The sequence below is a fragment of the Esox lucius genome, chromosome 14 (genome assembly GCF_011004845.1).
Source record: "Esox lucius isolate fEsoLuc1 chromosome 14, fEsoLuc1.pri, whole genome shotgun sequence".
Lineage (NCBI taxonomy): Eukaryota > Metazoa > Chordata > Actinopteri > Esociformes > Esocidae > Esox > Esox lucius.
In genome coordinates, this window is record NC_047582.1 from 17,034,288 (window position 1) to 17,052,686 (window position 18,399).

The window sequence follows — 18,399 nt, forward strand, 5'->3', positions numbered from 1 at the left end:
ACCAAACTGTCATGTTTACTTCCAAAATATTTGGTTTAGGGAATTAATGAGGACGCTTGCTGCACTGCACATACAAATACCTAGTAAATAAAAACCAATCAAAGCGCTCCCACATTTTCTGAGTGAATTGTGGGTTTATAATTGACAACTTTCTGCACCAGTGAGTCACAACTGTCCCTTTGCTGTCAGGAATGTAGGTCTCGTCAGCCAGGCTACCTGGAGGCCCCTAACAACTCCAAAAACAGTATACATGGGGCAAAGTAAAAAAACTATTAAAATAAACCCAAAGGCAGTTTCTGGGAAAGCAAGGGTACTTTGTCCTGAGCTAGCACTGATGCTGGCTCAGGAAGAACTGGTGGGGTCTGGCAGTCAGCGGACGCAGCAATGTTCTTTAGATTATCGTGCATCTTCTTACTGTAGTCACTGTAGCAAAGTTGAGTGCTATCTACCTGCTGTGCTTTGTGGCAGCTGAGCTGCGTTCAGGAGCCCCATTTCGAAGCTCTGAACCAGGCAGGTTTGGGGGGTGGGTTGTGTCACAGTTACAGCGGGGAGAACACGTTTTTGATACACTGCCGATTTTGCAGGTTTTCCTACGTACAAAGCATGTGAAAATCACATTGTATGATTTTTAAATAATTAATTTGCATTTTATTGGTTATATTATTGTAAAGGAACAACATATTTTACCAGCTAATGGAACACAGACTTAGCTCAAATATAATTATTTATGTTTCTGGGGGTGGATAACCTGAATAAATTGAAAGGCAAGGATGTATTCACTCATTTGTACTTACACTACCGTTCAAAAGTTTGGAAGAGGCAAATCCAGGATGCTGGCCTGCTAGGCTGTGTTGCAAATAAAAAGCCATATCTCAGGTGCTCTGGTGGTGGTAAAGTGAACATTTGTGCAGGGTTAAAGGGATCTTGAAGAAGGAAGGCAATCACTCCATTTTGCCATGCCATGCCATACCCTGTGGATGGCGCTTGATAGGAGCCAATATCCTCCCACAACAGGATAAAGACCCAAAGCACAGCTCCAAACTATGCAATAACTACTTAGGGAAGAAGCAGTCAGCTGGTATTGTCTATAATGGAGTGGCCAGCACTGTCATTGGATCTCAACTCTATTAAGCTGCCTTAGGAGCAGCTTGCCCATATGGTACGTAAGGAGTGTCCATCATTCCAATCCAACTTGTTGGAGGTCCTTCGGGATGCATGGGGTGAACCAGCTGACAACTAGAATGCCAAAGTTCTGCAAGGCTGTAATTGCTGCAAATTGAGGATTCTTTGTCAAAAGCAAAGTTTGAAGGACACAAAATAATTATTTCAAGCCTTATCAGTTACTATATTTCCTATTCAAACTCATTTCATGTATGTTTTCATGGAAAATAAGGATATTTCTAAGTGACCCCAAACTACTGAACGGTACTGTAGATTTAAATATTAGATTGTAGACCTGAGTGCATGATATTGGTAGAAAAAGAGTTGGGACGCTGTGTAAAATGTAAAGAAAAACCGAGGGCAATGACGTGCACATTATTTAACCCCTATATTCAATAGAAAATGGAACAAAGACAGCATATCATAATGTTGAAACTGAGGAATGTTATTGTTTCTTGAAAAAAGGGGCAACAAAAGACTAGCAAAGTTGTGTATTGTAGAAAAGAAAACTGTTGGAACTCACAATTAATTAGGTTAATTGGCAATAAGTCAGTAATATGATTGGCTCTAATCAGAGCATCACAGAGAGGTTGAGGAGGGGTTCACCACTCTATGATAGACTGCGCAGGCAAATAGTGCAACAATTTAAGAATAACGTTTCTCAACTTACAATTGCAAAGTATTTGGGGATCTTATCATCAACAGTACATAATATAATTAAAAGATACAGCGAATCTGGAGAAATCTCTGTATGCAAGGGACGAGGATGAAAACCAATGTTGGATGGCCGTGATGTTTGGGCCCTCCGGCGACACTGCATTAAAAACAGACACAATTCTGTAGTGGAAATCACTGCATGGGCTCAGAAACACTTCCATAAGCCATTTTGAACACAGTACATCGCTGCGTCCACAAAAGCAAGGTAAAACTCTACCATGCATAGAAGACACCATATATAAACAATCTTCCAGAAACACCACCACCTTCTCTGGACCTGAACTAATTTACGATGGACTGAGTGGAAAACTTATCAGCGCACTGTTCAAAAGCCAGCATCCGTGATGGTATGAAGAGGTGAGGTGATGCAACACAGTGGTAAACATGCCCCTGTCCCAACTTTTTTGAAATGTGTTGCTGGCAATAAATTCAGCAATTTCTCAGTTTTAACATTGATTTGTTTTCTTTTTACTATTTTCAATTAATTATATGGATAAATAATTTGCACATCATTGCTTTGTTTTAATTAGCATGTTTTAATTAGCATTTTACGCAGCATCCCAACTATTTTGGAAACAGGGTTGTACATCAGACCAATCCTTTCTCCTTTGTAAATGGCCTCTCCTAATGTTGCGGTATTGCTGCTATGAGTTAATTGTGATTTGTTTTAGTACAATGTACATTCTTCCATACACAATTGTTATTTGCCTTTTTTTACCATCACTGTTTACAATGTCATTCATAAACAAGATCATAATATTTTCCTCAGAATACTGGATCTTTTTTTTATCAGTGCTTTAGCCAACTTTACTTTGAGGGTTCTTGAACTGGGAATACATTTTCAATCCATCCAAAATTGGTCTATTCTAGAATGCCAAGCATATCTACCAAGCATATCTACTTTGCAATTGAAATTGTGTAACTTTTAAAGCTCCATTATAAAAACAAATAATGTAAAAAGAGATTATTGTGGACTTTGTCTTACTAGTGGCAGGTAGATATAGTTGTCCTTGTTCAATTGAGCCATTAAACCTGTTTCCCTAAGGTTTTTTGTATCAACCACTACATTACATGATAACCATGTTGGAACATTTTCTTCAGGTTTGTAAAAACTACAGCCCTGTTCCCACCCTTTTCCAAACATGGGAGGTATTAGTTATTGGGACATAGCATATCTTTTTGGAATTGCGAAACAATCGCTGCTTATAATGATTCCTTATTGAAAGATGAGCTGGACATCCCAATGAATTCTGGATTATTTGTTTTGCTTACACCCAGTGAAATGTCGAAACACTCGTAATATGCATCACATGACAAAATCCACAAATTCAATGCTGCATATATATGTTAATACCATTTTAATGAACATATATGGGTAAACAATGGTGAAATCTCCCTTTAAGATGTAAGCAACTTTCTGACAGCATACTGTAGGTTTTAGGGAGTTTTGATAGTGCATAGACATGATGCATTGCTGCAGATATGGTTCTGTGCTAATGTTATCTGAAATGCATTTTGAAAAGGAGTCATTTCACCCAGAAATAAACCAGGCAAAACTGACAGCAATACCACGCTAAACACCTGACATTAAAGTATATCAAAATGTTACAGCTTGGAGGAATGTCAGTACAGATGAAACAGAGAAAATCCCCAGTATTCATTTATGTGCTGAAGGAATAACTGGCTGTCACAGTCACTAAGGTAGTAAAGGTAAGGAAAGCACCCACACTGTTATGCAGGCTTTGGCAAAGGTTGTTGTTTTGCTAAGTGTTAACAAAGCATTTTAGTGTACACTTGTACATGAAAGACACATGATGCGTCTGTTTAATTAAAATTTTTGTGTGAGAGTGTGTTTTACGCCCTAAGGGGTGTATCTGTTTGACTTCTCTAATTTCATTCCAGCCTCTTACTAGACTCTGAATTTCACCTCGGCTTTGATCAGTTTTAATCCATAGTGTTTCCTCGTCTCTGTTTACTAATGTTTGTGGCATTTATGATAGCCATTGTTCGCCTAGGTCTGTTATGGATGCAATAAGTTCAGCAACTGTCCACGTGCCTAAATACATCCTGGGACCTACAATGCAGTCCAAAACAGTGACACAAGTTTTATTGTTTTGGCTCTGTAATTCAGCTCATTGGATTTGAAATAAGACAATGACTATAGGGTTCAATTACACTGTCCGCTTTGTTTTGGCATCCACATCAGTTATGGGACCTGTTACCTACTACAGTGTAGTATTATCTCATATATCCAACTACTTACCAATAAAGACAGTGTTTGGTTTATGCATATAATTGTTCATTTGTTGATATTACAAAGTGCCATCCTGGTTTTGGTTTCTTTAAAAAAAAATACCTGAGCAGTTAACTAACTGGTAAAACAACATTTGGCAAGTAAATAAAAAGGTAGCTTTTTCACATCACTGAGCCAAGGAAAGACAATTTATTGTTATGCCCTTAAGCAAGGCACTAATAGATCTTGTTAGTCGCTCTGTATTAGAACATTTAAATTAGTATAGCTATGTGGTTATTTTCCTAGTAAGGTGCAGTTTGCTAACAATTTTCATTTTTTTTTGTCATTAAACATTTTGTCCTTTCCCAAATTTGTAATTATGGGCATGCCTCATCACGACAACTTCACAACAGGATAATCGAACCTTAATGTGTTGTTTTTGGCACATCTCATGACATGTCACGGTAGCCCTGTTTGATATTCACCTTCCCAGGTGGTGCTGGGCCAGTTTGCGGGTTCAGGGCACTATCGGTATGCTGTGACCATGGTTCAAACAATGACACATTTGTTTAATTATTATTGCCGGACTGCCTAAGCAGAGCCAGCCTAGAAGAGCATATGTCTCTTACTGAGTGAGTGACTGACAGACTGACTACCCGTTGTTAAACAGCGTAGTGCTTAGAGACGCGGACTATGGAACAAAAGGTCCCGCGTTTGTCAATGTCAAAACACATTACAGTGAGGGAAAAAATAATTTGATCCCCTGCTGATTTTGTACGTTTGCCCACTGACAAAGAAATGATCAGTCTATAATTTGAATGGTAGGTTTATTTGAACAGTTAGTCAGAGTAACAACAAAAATTTCATTTTTTTTAAAAATGTATTTGCATTTTGTGTATTTACTGAAAACAAAAAAAGGGAAATATCATATACAAGTATTCAGACCCTTTATTCAGAACTTTGTAGAATCTCCTTTGGCAGTGATCACAGCTTTGAGTCTCCAAGAAATGTCTCCACAAGCTTTGCACACCTGAATTTGGGCACTTTTTCATATTATTCCTTGCAAAATCTCTCAAGCTCTGTCAGATTGGATGGGGAGCGTTGGTGAACAGCGATCTTTCGGTCTCTCCACAGATGTCAAATTGGGTTCAGGCTTTGGCAGGACCACAAAGTCCCGAAGCCACTCCAGTGTTGTCTTTGCTGTGTGTTTCTGTGGAGTGCCACAGAGATGGTTGTCTTGGCAGGCTGCATTTTCAGAATTTACAGGTTCAGGTCAACAGCCATTGAAGGTTGTAAACCACTCAATGGAAATGGGGAATTGGGGCTTCCCATAGCACCAGCTTTTGGCTGAAAAAAAAAGAAGAGAAGCCTGTAGAATTATTGGATACCGGCCAAGTTGTCCGGAACAAAATACTTCAAAAACTGTTTCCAATGCTTCCAAACTGCTTACAAAGTCTTCGTAAGGGACTTCAGTGAAGTGTACCCTAACTGGGCAAAACTGACAAAGATGGCTTTAAATATCCCAATTTACAGGGTACCCAACGGAGATGAGATTCTCTCTCCAAAATCAAATTAAAACAGTCTCATAATCATGTCTTAGGGAGAAAATTGTAACCAGGATATGTGCATCACAAACTTTGCAATTGAAACAAAGTGCACACAAAAAAGTACCCATCATCTCTCGTATGCTCTTCATTACATTGCTGCATCGAATGTACACTGGCAAAACACTAGGGGCTAACCAAAAAAACATCCAAGGTTAGAGCTGTGGTGGTGCCCCTGGTTTTGATGCAATTTTTGGGTTGATTTTCAGCTGGCAAAATGACAATCTCCACAGTCCTAGCTAGATGAGAAAATTACACAGGCCTACACAAACATCTGTTTTGTGTTTTGTTATTTATTAGGTTGATTAAACATTTTCAAAAATACTGCATTTATTACTTTTTAGTCTATAGGTGTATTTCTCTATTCAATCTTTATTTAGAATTTTATTTAGTAATGTGCTTGCTCTCTGATAAAACATGTTATAAGAACATAATTTTCAACTTTTTGTCATATGAACATCTTGGATAGCATTTGAAAACAGTTACATAATAGTGTATTAATTAGCATATGGTGCTGGTGGTTTTGTGTCTGGTACATATCTCAAACGTCGGGAAATATAAATAAAAATGTCACAATTCCTACATGAAATTGCTATTCCTGTGTAAATGTTATACTCTCAGTTTGGTGTCTAAACATATTTATGGCATGTTACAATAAAAGGCATACACTGAAGAAGCACCTGTTTTAGTGCCAGTTTGAATATACACATGGGTGGCAAAATAAAGGAAAAACCACCATGAGCTACCAGGACAGCATTAATGTGCCTTGGCATACTGTAGATATTGCAAGTCTCTGAAACTGTACTGGAGAAACTATACCAAAAATATTCTCTGATTTGGTGTTTTGTTGGTGGATGAGAGTGCTGTCTAACCCATTGGCCCAAAATCTCCTATATGTGAGATTAGTCACTTAGAACATTTCCTCATGCCATCTTGATCCAAAATCAAGGTCAACCGGGCCTGCTCAGTATTTGTATACATTCCAGAGAGCATGATATAATGTTAATTGTATCATGCAGTAAACCTGGCATGTTCCTCCACTCATTTATTCTTGTTTTTCTTTTAATTTGTTCCCTGTCTGTTGTAATATATTAATATCACACATATCACAAGTGTCTAGGGTGAAAAAAAAATTCAAGTGGAACAACTTTATAATCATGATAATCTCCTTTGTAATTAAATATTGTTTGGGCATTGGCTTTCATTGACATCAAAGGCTGGACTAGAAATCAGAATTTGAAATCTTTTTAATACATCCATATTACCCAGATATAAGTGCAATTGATACCGTAGAAGTGCAGGTTTACATTTTACACCAACGGGTAGTTTTCCAGGGATAAGAGCCTTTTGGCAATGATGTGGGTTTTCCAGGTATGACTTGCCTGCAGGCTGAGGATCCTTTGCAGTAGCTGTTGTACACAGTGGCAGGTTGGTTTTCCATGGGTAGAAGATTGAAACCTATGGGCTTATCTCCTGAGAGGTCCAACCTATTGGTTGAGAGCATAATCATGGCCATTTTAATGTTCCTACATGAGCTATTTGAGCATGGCCATTTATTCTCATTAAACCACCCTGCTCGTGGATGTAGCCTCAATCAGCGCATTGTTGATCCTTTCCTGTACTGAATTTGGCGTTATCAATTCAAAGTGTCACTTCACAGTGAACGCAGTACCAGATCTTGACACTGTTTCCCTTGACTCCCTTCATTCATATCTGACAAAAGATATGGCAGGTTACATGCCTTTTGCGTGCATTACTCACATACACAGAGAGCACGGTTTAAGAAGCAGCTTTTCCACACTAATCAAATGGTTGACTGTAGTGGATATATGTGCAGAAGAGAGTTAGGCATAACCTCACTCATTTGTTAGGTTTTATTGCCTTGATGTCACAGCTTCCAACCTAGATTATGATGTCTTGGTTGCTGGGAGGTGAGAGGATGAGTAGGTAGCATGTGTATTTCACATCACTCTAGGGGACAGCAAGCCTTATTGCAAGTTGATCTCGTTAGGGTTCAATGTCCCCAATACCAGCTTGGATAGTGGTTTTACGTCCCTGTAGTGTATTGTAATATGGCTTTAATAAATGTTCCCTGAAGGAGGGAATAAGATACAACTCTCTGTTGGTCCAAAGAGAAATCCTTAAAAAAGTGAATGAGGACCGAGCTGTTAAAGTTGAGCTCTCAACAGACTCAAGCCCTCATTTGCCCGATATTTTTTAGTGTGTTTAGTGTTCTTTTCTGTTTCTTCAAAGAACCGTAATTATAGTGGTAACAATATTATTAAGTCAAAGGGGTCAATTGTGTTTGCCTACAGTGGTATTGGGTGTTGCAGAACTTTAATAAATGGCATTTATCACACTGTGGTGTTGTTTGTTCAATCAAGATCCCTATCTATTAACAGATTGTGGTTGATCAGGTAATGTCAAAAATATGCTTCCTCTAGAGACATATAGTACTCCAACCTAATGAGGTATGATGAGTATCTGGTTCTGGGGTTCAGCTCAAATACACCAAGTCCAGGTTAACAATTAGTGTTTGTGCTTATGCACACTTGTAAGGTAGGTTTTACTGATGTACTCTCTACAGTTGAATGTCTGCTACTGTATATTGGGCAATATTACTCCATTATAGGAGGCCTTAGTGCTACCAGTAGCAGCACTAAGGCCTCTCTGGGGTTATAGCCTTTGTCCTGAAGGGGTGAGTTGGATTGAGAGAAGACAGCCTGTGACAACCCAACAAGCCTGACTACTGATCTAGTACTCAGTGACCCGATACAAGCTAATAACTCCTATAAGGAGCCAAGCTGCTTCAGTTCCCCTTGGACTAGAGGCTTAGGTTGCATCAAACCAAATTGAGTTGATATTAGATGATTTTTTTGAGATTTGTATATAAATTACTGATCTACTGATGACTTCTAATGCTTTTTATCTAGCGGTTTGTAATGGCTTTTTATTGAAAACTCAGTAATGGATTACTGTCTCTCTTGGCCCATAAATTTTTTGCGGAGTGAGGAACCATAAAAAATCTAAATCAAAGTCAAATTCTTATTCGGAATTTCATGGATGTAGCATATCTCTAAGATTTTTTTAAAATTAGATTTAGTCAAAGAACCAAACTTAAAGCAACCGTACATAGAGACAACCAGCAGTCTCATCAGTCTTTTGCTGATTAACTGTTGGTAGAATTTACTCACATTAGTAAAACAGGAGATTCACAGTAAATATAGACTTGGCTTCAACTGCCTCACCTTATCTTACACCCACTCACCTATCACAGATGTGAGCTCTCTGCAGAGAAACATGAAATATTTCTGTGCAGATTTATATTGGACATGATAGAACCTCCTCTTACATGAAATAAAACAGTGTGGCTAATGGTGACAGATTTGATAAAGCATAACTTCCAGCCAAGTAATCAGTAATTTTTATCCATGCAAAGTTTTGACAGTACTTTTATTTTTTAGCAGAATTGACAGAGTTTTTGATGCTAAGCTGGGGCTGGTATATCGATTTCTCTTTCATTATAATTTTAGTCAGTAATGAAATCCCAGGCTGTTTTTGTGAACCAATAGGAAAACTAACATTCAATCTTTAGTATTGAAATATGTATCTGTCATTGTCTTTCTCCACCTACTTCCCTACCTCTTGTATTTTTTTCTATTACTTTCAATTCTCCCTCACAGAAAGGGATTTGTAATGATGTACATTGTAGTCCATGAGTATATGGACAGGGACCAGTTTTGTTGGTTTGGCTGTACTTTTTCTCTTCTGTCCAAAATACACTTTTCTAGAACTCTGCAGGGTCTTTTTGGTATTTAGTCCATATTATTGGCCATGGTTTTAAAATGGGATGTCCATCAAGCTGATATAGGTGTGATGGTTGGGTGTCTACATACGTTTGGCCATCCAGTGCATAACCCAGAGATGGGGACAAGTCACACATGGTCAAGTCCAAGCAAGTCTCAAGTCTTAACCATCAAGTCTCGAGTCAAGTCTCAAGTCACAGTTCAGATAAATCAAGCAAGTCAAGTCAAGTCAAGGGTTCACCCTAAGCAAGTCAAGTCGAGTCCTTATAAGTTTCAAGTCAAGTCAAGTCACAGTACTAAAGAGATGAACACACACATACTGTCCTCTGTTTCTGACATGCGCTCGGTGCGAAGCTCGATTTCAAAATCAAATATTTTTTGATTTTGGGGGGACTAAGCGGAGGGATCTTGAATCAGCCTGAAGGGGTTGTATTCGCTATAACAACCGCCTCGCTATACCTTATCCCGCTTATTGCATGGCTACCTACCAAATAAATCTATAATTTGACACAAAAGATTGATTTCAAAAGGAATGTATTGATTTAAAAACGATTTTATTGCTTCCTCTAAAGAAAATAGTCCGTTCCGTCTTTGGTTAGAATCCTGCTGCGTCCATTGTAATGCGCTGTTTTTCATGGCAACGGTCTGTTATCAAGAAATAACACGCATTCTGCACTGGAATTCAGCCAATCCATGTAATAAGGGCTAATAATAACAACCTTATAAACTAATTATTGTGACTGAAAAACTGCCTAATATGTAATTACGCTGTATGAGTAAAAAAAAAAAAAACTCTTCGAAATGTTTAGGTGCTAGTAATCACATCGGCGCCTCCATGTTAGCCTTTCATGCAGTAAAGTTAACTGTTATGGTGTAAGCACAATGCTTTTTAGTTTCCACACGCAGTCCACAAACACTTGAAAATGCCCACATTTAATACAGACATTATAGCCTACGTGTAATAATATACATGTCCGCTCATATTCAACTGAGTATAAAGAGATTACTTTCTTACCTTTCCTTGTGGTTCTTAAAATAACGAATGAAATTTGACGTTGTTGCATATTTTGCATCTGGCAAATCTTTTTTTATTCACACGGTCCAGTTCAAAGTACTTGTATCCAAACGATACTATTTCTGGAGCTCGACTAACGTTACTGTCTGCCATGTTTGGCGCGGTTTGAATTGTGCAGCGTTAAAGGCACATACGCTGATTAGTGGTGCTGATGTCACAACATATACAATAATTTTATTGCTGGTTTTTTTTTATTAGTTCAAGTCATTGTCGAGTCTTCCACTTCAAGTCAAGTCAAGTCTCAAGTAATTTGTTCTCAAGTCAAAGTCAAGTCATTTTCATACTTTAATCAAGCAAGTCACAAGTCCTTAAAATTGTGACTCGAGTCAGACTCGAGTCAAGTCATGTGACTCGAGTCCCCCACCTCTGGCATAACCACATAATTCAATGTCATTACCAGTGATCAGATGAAGTTACTAAAACGATTCTCATGTCACTCACACAGCATAGAATGTTAAGGCCAAAATTGGATGATTCCACTATCAGTAAAGACACAGGTGGGAGTGCTCATTGAGCGTTCTGCTATTATTGGATTCTCAAGAGAAGCTCTCCCACACATGACACACACACGTAACGGCACATGTTTTCACCTCCACCCATTTGTTTCAGTGCTACTGCCTCCATTTCTTACTCCAAATAAATGTTTTGTTTCTCAAAATCATTTGATAGCTAACAATGAAGCTAATTATATGTTCCATTGACTTTGTTGAGGCAGTATTGAAGTGGAAGTTTTCGCTGTTGGTTTTAATAGGTGTCCTATTGTTCTTAACATTTTAAGGCAGGTATTTGTCTACATTTGCAGATGCAGCATGATGCTGATCCAGTAGTAGGTGTTTTGACCATTTTGATTAGCTATTTTACCTGTAATGGAACACAATATCAATGTTGGGTACAAATACTACGGAGCCCCGGAGGTGACACGGAGGGAAACGATGTTTAACGCATGTTTGTTTTATTACTCACAAGCACGTTTTTTGACTAACACTCTCATTCACATGTTTTAGTAAAACATCCATAGCAATGCTTTTCGGTTCTTTCAATTAGTAAAATGTGTAATATAATAGCTAGATGACAACTCATTGTTAACTTGTAATGTGTAATACTCAAGTAGGATATTCATGTCCCTTACCATTTCTGAAGTTGTGCTCCAGCCAGGCACTAACTAAGCACTGAAATGCCATTGGGCATGGGGGGCATACACCTTCGTAAAGTGGGTGTGCAAGTGCTAAATAGGGTGCCATCGAAGGCTTACAACAAACAGGTGAAAACAATCAGAACAAATAGGACAGGCTATGTTCAAGAACAAATGCAAAATCAAAACAGAACAAAATAGAATCTCACACATGACTTAAATGCAGTAGAGAAAGACATTGAAATATACAGTAAAATAATGAAACATAAGTGATTAAAATCATGGAGGTTTTTGGGATCCAGGGTTTCAAAGTTAGATTATTTTGTTGAATTACATAGTTTACATGTACACTGATGAGGCACATTTTTTTTACCACATTCCCATTGTGCTGCTGGTCCTCTGCATGCCAAAAAAACACCGACCCATCGAGGCATGGACTCCTCAAGACCCGTAAAGGTGTCCTATGGTATCTGGCACCAAGACATTGGTAACACATCCTTCAAAACCTTTGAGTTGCAAGGTGGAGCCGCCATGGATCAGACTTGTTGGTCCTGCACATCCCACAGATGCTCAATCAGATTGAGATCTGGGTAATTTAGAGGCCAGGGTAACACCTTGAGTTCTAAATCATAATTTTTCAAAGTAATCCCGGACAATGTGTGCAGTGTGGCAGGGCCCATTATCCTGCTGAAAGAGGCCACTACTATCAGGGGATATCATTGCCATGAAGGGGTCTACCTGGTCTGCAACGATGTGTAGGTTGGTAGCAGGCGAATATTGCCCAGGGCATCACACTACTTCCGCCGGCTTATTGTCTTCCCACAGTGCATCCTGGTCCCATCACGTCCCTAGGTAAACTGCACACACAGTTTGGTCCAGAAATAATTTGACCTAAGATTTGTTATTTTGGCTACTTGGACAATTGACTCAAAAGCTGTTTCATGGACAGTTGTGGGCAATTCCTTTGTTATTTCTTCATCAATGAAGCCGGTAAAAGGTCTGGAGTTGATTCCAGGTGTGGCATTTGCATGTGGAATCTGTTGCTGTGAACCCACAACATGCGGTCAAAGGAGCTCTCAATGCAAGTGAAACAGGCCATCCTTAGGCTGCAAAAAAAATCAATTGGAGAGATAGCACGAACATTAGGAGTGGCCAAGTCAACAGTTTGGTACATTCTGAGAATAAAATAACAGACTGGTGAGCTCTGCAACACAAAAAGGCCTGGGAGTCCATGGAAGACAACAGTGGTGGATCACCATAGGATCCTTCCATAGTAAAGAAAAAACCCTTCACAACATCCAGCCAAGTAAAGAACACTCTCCAGGAGGGAGGCATATCATTATCCCAGTCTACCATAAAGAGAAGACTTAATGAGAACATATACAGAGGGTTCACCATAAGGTGCAAACCATTCATAAGCCTCAAGAATAGAAAGGCCAGATTAGATTTGGCCAAAAAACATCAGAAAAAGCCAGCCAACATTCTTTGTACAAATGAAACTAAGATCAGTACCAGAATGATGGGAAGAAAAAAGTATGGAGAAGGCTTGGAACGGCTCATGATGCAAATCATACCACATCATCTGTAAAACACAGTGGAGGCAATGTGATGGCATGGGCATGTATGGCTTCCAATGGCACTGGGTCACTGGTGTTTACTGATGATGTGACAGAAGACCGAAGCAGCCGGATGAATTCTGAAGTGTATAGGGATATACTGTCTGCTCAGATTCAGCCAAAAGCGAAAACTACCCAGGAGTTTTTAACTGTTTTAAGAAGTGGAATATTCTGCAATGGCCGAGTCAAACACCTGATCTCAACCCGATTGAGCATGCATTTCACTTGCTAAAGACAAAACTTTAGGCAAAAGACCCATGACCAGACAACAACTGAAGACAGCTGCTGTAAAGGCCTGGCAAAGCATCACAAAGGAGGAAACCCAGCGTTTGGTGATGTCCTTGCGTTCCAGACTTTAAGTATTAAAAAATTACATTTTATTCAAGATTGTGTTAATTTGTCCAATTACATTTGAGCCCTTGAAATAAGGGGACTGTGTATGTAAATGGTTGCAATTCCTAAACATTTCATACAATATTTTTGTTCAACCCCTTGAATTAAAGTTGGAGGTCTGCACTTCCGTTGCATCTCGGTTGTTTCATTTCAAATCTTTTGTGGTAACGTACAGAGCCAAAATTCAAAGTTGCGTCAGTGTCCAAATATTTCCAGGCCTAACTGTACGTACATGACCTCCCACGTTATGTATAAGAAAACAGGACTCATCGGTCCAGTTCCGACACTCACGTGGCCATTGTAGATGCTTTCGATGGTGGACAAGGGCAATCATGGGTCCATTTGTCCCTATTTAGTAGGTACTCACCCCTGCTGACCGGGAGAACCTAACAAGTCCTGCTGGTTCAGTGATGCTCTGATCCAGACATCTTGCAATTTTGGCCCTTGTCAAAGCTCAGGTCTTTTCACTTGCCCATATCTCCTGCACCCAAAACGCTCATGATGCGAGTTTTCTCCTGCATCCAAAATGTTACCTATGAGAATCATGACATTTTCTTACCATCTAATATACCCAGACCTTTACCTTATGTACCTTTGTTAGGAGACAATCAACATTATTTGCTTAATTTGTGATTGGTCATAATGTTTTGGCTCATCAGTGTATATACCCCCTTAGCTGAAATTGAGCAAAATCACATCTTCCAAAGAAAATAATGTAAGTGGATAGCTCCTTTTAGAAATTGAATTTGGCATGTACAGCATAAGCTATGTCTACAGTCTTGTCTCTGAACATTTCTCTCAATCTAAGTAAACAGACACCCTTTCAGAAAGCATTGGGTGTCCCTCACTGGTCCTGTGCAGAACTTACTAGGTAGGTAGGTATAGGAGTGGTTTGCGCCTGAGAAACTGTACAAACAACACCGGTAGTGTAACATATCACCAGAAACAAAGGTACACTTTCTGGTAATACACAATTCCAATATTTAGATTTTATTAAATTACTATGATTGATATAATAATTCAAATTATATGAATTCAAAACAACTCTGAATGTTTACTTTTACCTCACAGAACAGGAGGAGTCTCTAAAGAAATGAAGGATGGGTGGACACAATGTTAACCCTGATAAATGACAGTTTTCTTCATGTCAACCAAAATAAACACACGCACACAGATTGTGCATGCAGATTGTAAGAACATACATTACGATCAGTTTATTTTAAAGCCCCATAAAGCTACTGCCATTTGGCAGCGCTGGTTCATTTTCCACAAGTGTGCCCTCTGAAGGATATCACTGCTATTGGTGCCAGCTCTATCATGGTTTTGCAGTGGGCACCCACTAGCTAGGCTTGCTCCACAGATGCTGTGAGGAATAGGGGAAAAGTGTGACACTCAAAGGTGCTATGCAATTCCATGTACTATGTACATGTACTAATATGCTGTAGAATTCAGGCTAGACAGACTGAAACCAACTTTCTCTGTGCTGGAAACATTCCAAGATTTTAGTAATCATGGTATTCATCATGAACATTCTCCAATAAAATCTGGTTCTGTAAATTTCCTCCTGCAAAACTTTTAATCTGGACACACCTTAATCATGTACTTAAATATATATATATATATATTCCAAACCATAAACAAAAATAAATAAATAAAACAAAGACATGCTGTACTTATATCTCATTCTTTTATCTCTTTTCATTCAGTATTCTCTGTAGGCTGTAAAATCCTGGTTGGTAAAAAAATCTATGTTCTGCATCCAGTATTTTGTCAATTTTATTTAGATGTTTTATTTGTCCTATTTGGTTCAATTGATCACCTCCACAGTGAACACACCAAAGTCCACTTTCTTCGAAATTAGTATTTCAGGATCGGCATCTACCGCTTTGTCTGGGTCCTTTAGAAATGTGCACTTCCTCAACATGTCACCTGCTTGACATCCCTGAAAAATCCCTTCTTTGTCTTCCTTCATTCTAATGGCACTCAGGGGACTAGAGGGTGATTCCCCGTATTGCAGAAGTTTACATTCCACCAAAATGTAATGTTTACAAACATTTGCAGCGTGACCAAATGGTGTACATTCATGTTACTGCTTACATTTTTGCTCATATGCCACACAACATATCAAATATACCCCAAATTTACATTGGTCAAAACACCCACTTCATCTAACATCTGTAAAATCTGAAGTCACAATGCAGTTCACAGAAATGTACATGCAACAGTTATTCAAGACATGTTGTCCTTAATCCATGAAACATATATATCCAATGCTACATTAATCATTACACATAGTTCACTTTGAGGTACAGCAAACGTTGGAGAGGCATGTTCTCTCTTAAACTGAAGATTGTGGTTAATTTCTCTCATACAAAATACTCAACAGCAGGACAGGTCTCTCAGTTGTGAGGGTCTGTTCAAAGGATGAATGTGACAGAAATTCATTTTAATTTAACAGTTACAGTACATTAGCCTTACCCATTTAAGCCATTTGCATTCCCCTTGGAACTATGGCAGATCTTTTTGCTCGTGACCGGTTTCTTAAGCAAAAGTATGGGGTTTCATTTACACTGGTGAGAGCTTCTGTTGAACACTTTATATAAATTAACGAGGCAAGTACAAAAGTAGTTTACTGTATTTTCTGCTGTAAGTACAAAATGTTAGGGTTTAAGGCAAAATTTTGACTGCATGGTTAACACTTATTGAGTCAAGCTGTTTGTCTTAAACAATGTTTGAAATTTTGGTTTACTTGTTAAACATTAAAATATGTTCCTAGCTTTCTGTTAATTTGTTTTTTAATGGCATATTTCGAGGAGATTTTCTTTTATCTTCCCACCAAAGCAAAGTTCATTAAAGCCACCTCTGCACATGCCAGGAGACCCAACATTTGTAGGAACGCAGTGCATCTGGGTAAGTAATTCACTTTAGCAAGATAGCTGTGGCTGACATTTTCTAGCTAGTATACTGTTAAATCATGGTTTATGGTTCAACAATTGAAGTTAGCTAGCTTTTTAGTTACATGTCATATATAAGGATCTAGCTAGACATGCAAGTTGAACCAATCACTGAAATGGGTAGGTGTATGTAACCTAAGGCAATTATAGTCCCATCTGTTCTTATTAGCCAGGCTGGAGTTGCGTTCACAAAATCCCTTCTTTCTTTTTCCAGGATTGTGTGGGGGCTGCCTATCCAGCAGCAGAAAGGAGACTCTGATTTTTAGATGTTTGCAATCTGCAAAAGAAAGGAACCATACATGAAGACATCTTGTCCCATGTCCAGGCTGCCCAATGTGTCCACATTCTACACAGAAGTGATCAGCATAACGTACTTCTGACAATTGTTTGTGAGAGAAGGTGGGAAGATTATACTGTGAATTTAATATTTATTCACTGTTCAGTTGGACAGGTAATAACCACTCAAAACATATCAGAAGTGTCCAAGAGATAATTATATAGCTGCTTGTTCTATTTGCTGGCAATACCAAGTAACTTCTCACAGCCTTTGAATATTGTGACATTACAAAAATCAGCCTGATTAAATCTATGGGCTTGTATACATTACAGCACATTTTCGATACAGCCACCCGAAGTTTTGTAAGCATGAAAAGAACTGTGTCAGAACTGTATCTTGTTCTGCACCGTGCACCTACATATCACAACATTTTTCCGCGATTGTCGGACACATTCCAACGTCTCGACATGCTGTTGTAATTTCCAACACTATAGGAATTATTATGCAAACGAAGATATATCTATCTAGATATATGTTCTCTCATAATGTAAACAAGCCCCTGAAGCAGATGTATCGCCCTACATGAGACAATTGGTGGTCACACCTAATACTTAATGGTATTCTGATCCATATTGCATATTTGTATTTCCAGTCATGTAAAATCAATAGAGTAAGGCCTAGTAGATTTATTGACTGATGTCCTTATTTGAACAATAACCTTCAGAAATTGCTAGGTGGTCGAGGGTCTAAATATATTATAACTTCGTTTTCCAAAAAAGTTGGGATGCTGCGTTATATTCAAATGAAAACAGAATAGAATGTGCAAATCATTTAAACCATTTATTCAATAGAAAATAATACCAAGACAACATATAAAATGTTGAAACTGAGAAATGTTATTGTTTCTTGAAAAATATAAGACCACTTTGAATTTGATGCCAGCAACACATTTCAAAAAAGCCGGCCACAGGCAACAAAAGACTAAACCTGATGGCATATCACACAACTAATTAGGTCAATTGGCAACAGGTCAGTAATATGATTGTGTATTAAAAGATCATTCCAGGTAGGATATGTCTGTCAGAAGTGAAGATGGGGAGGCGTTCACCACTCTGTTAAAGACTGCACAAGCAAATTGTGCAAACATTTTAGAATATTTCTAAAACGTAAAATTACAGAGTTTGTGGATCTCATCCTCTATGGTACATAATATAATTAAAAGATTCAGAGAATCCTTGTATGTAAGGGACAAGGCCAAAAATCAATACTGGATGGCCATGAACTTCGGGCCCTCAGGCGACACTGAATTAAAAACAGACACAATTCTGTAATGGAAATCACTATATGTGCTCTGGAACACTTCCGAAAACCATTGTATGTGAACACAGTACATTGCTGCATCCAGAAATGCAAGTTAAAACTCTACCATGC

The 18,399-nt window shown here is 38.5% G+C and overlaps 1 protein-coding gene across 1 annotated transcript in view; it reads left to right on the plus strand.

The window, feature by feature from the left end:
* Positions 1-18,399, plus strand: part of brinp1 (bone morphogenetic protein/retinoic acid inducible neural-specific 1) — a 222,059-nt gene that overhangs the window by 183,992 nt on the left and 19,668 nt on the right. The gene's annotated exons all lie outside the window — the stretch shown is intronic.